Raw genomic sequence first — 2,013 nt, 5'->3', positions numbered from 1 at the left:
GCCCAAGAATACTGGACTGTGTAGCCTTTTCCTTCTCCAGGGGATCTTCCTAACCCAGAGATCGAACCCAGGTTTCCAGCATTGTGGGCAGATTCTTTATCAGCTGAGCCACAAGGGAAGTCCAAGAATACTGGAGTGAATAGCCTATCCCTTCTCCAGGGGATCTTCCCGACCCAGGAATTGAACTGCAGTCTCCTGCATCCCAGATGGATTCTTTACCAACTGAGCTATGACAGAAACCCTTATAATGGCCAGCCTGGAGACCTCTTAGGAATTACTCTTTTAAGAACCTTTACATATAACATTCAGCAGTGTTAATTGTATTTATCATGTTGTACATTATATCCGTAGTATCTGTTTATCTCATGACTGCAAGTTTGTGCCTTTTAACCACCTTCACCCAGTCCCCTGTCTCCCCAAGTCCTGCCTCTTGTAACCACAAATCTGGTCCCTTTTTCTCTGTATTTGTTTGTTTTTCAAGTATAATTGAACTACAACACTTGTCAGTTCCTATTACAGAACGCAGTGATTTGATATTTTTATACACTTTAAAACGATTACCACAATATTATGCTACTACCTGTTATTGTACTAAAATATTACAGTTTTTGATTCCTCACATTGTACATTTCATATGTGTGACATTTATTTTGCAACTGGAAGCTTGTACATTTCAGTCTCCCTCACCTATTTCTTTCATCCCCCAGCTGCTTCCTTTCTGGCAACTGTTTTGTTCTCTGTATCTGTAACTGTTTCTGTTTTGTTATATTTATTTGTTTTGTTTTTGAGATTCCATATGTAAGTGAAATAACACAGCATTTGTCTTTCTCTATCTGACTTATTTCAATTAATATTGTACAGTCTACATTTTTCCATGTTTCCAAACATAGCAAGTTTTCATTCTATTTTATGGCTGAATAATACTTCATTTTATATGTATGTATATAACTTCTTTATCCACACATATCTGTTAATGGAAACTTAGATTGCTTCTATATCTTGGCTATTTTTTAAAATGTTGCAACGAACATAGGGGTGCATATCTTTTCTAATTAGTGTATATACTGTCTTTGGATAAATATTCAGGAGTGGAATCATTGGACCTTGAAGTAGTCACTTTTTTGAGGAAATGTCATACTGTTTTTCATAGTGGCTGCACCAATTTGCATTCACACCAACAGCACAGGAAGTTTCTGTTTTTTCCACATCCTCCTCAAATTTTCTTATTTTTTCTCTTTTTAATAATAGCCATTCTAACCATTGTGAGATGATATCTCATTGTAGTTTTGACTTGCATTTATATAATAATTAGTGATATGCAGACGACACCACCCTGATGGTAGAAAATGAAGAAGAATTAAAGAGCCTCTTGATGAAAGTGAAAGAGGAGAGTGGAAAAGTTGGCTGGAGACTCAATATTCAGAGAACTAAGATCATGGCATCCTGTCCCATAACTTCATGCAAATAGATGGGGAGACAGTGATAGACTTTATTTGGGGGGGCTCCAAAATCACTGCAGATGGTGACTGCAGCTATGAAATTAAAAGATGCTTGCTCCTTGGAAGAAAAGTTATGACCAAACTAGACAGCATATTGAAAAGCAGACACATTACTTTGCCAACAAAGGTCCATCTGGTCAAAGCTATGGTTTTTCCAGGAGTCATGTATGGATGTGAGAGTTGGACTATAAAGAAAGCTGAGCACTGAAGAATTGATGCTTTTGAACTGTGGTGTTGGAGAAGACTCTTGAGAGTCCCTTGGACTGCAAGGAGGTCCAACCAGTCCATCCTAAAGGAAATCAGTCCTGAATATTCATTGGAAGGACTGATGCTACAGCTGAAACTCCAATATTTTGGCCACCTGATGTGAAGAATTGACTCCTTGGAAAAGACCCTGATGCTGGGAAAGACTGAAGGCAGGAGGAGAAGGGAACGACAGAGGATGAGATGGTTGGATGGCATCACTGACTCAATGGACATGAGTTTGAGTAAACTCCGGGAGTTGGTGATGGAC

The sequence above is a fragment of the Bison bison genome, unplaced genomic scaffold (genome assembly GCF_000754665.1).
Source record: "Bison bison bison isolate TAMUID 2011002044 unplaced genomic scaffold, Bison_UMD1.0 scf7180017864300, whole genome shotgun sequence".
Lineage (NCBI taxonomy): Eukaryota > Metazoa > Chordata > Mammalia > Artiodactyla > Bovidae > Bison > Bison bison.
The sequence above is the reverse complement of the archived record's forward strand: the minus strand, read 5'-3'. Positions refer to the sequence as shown.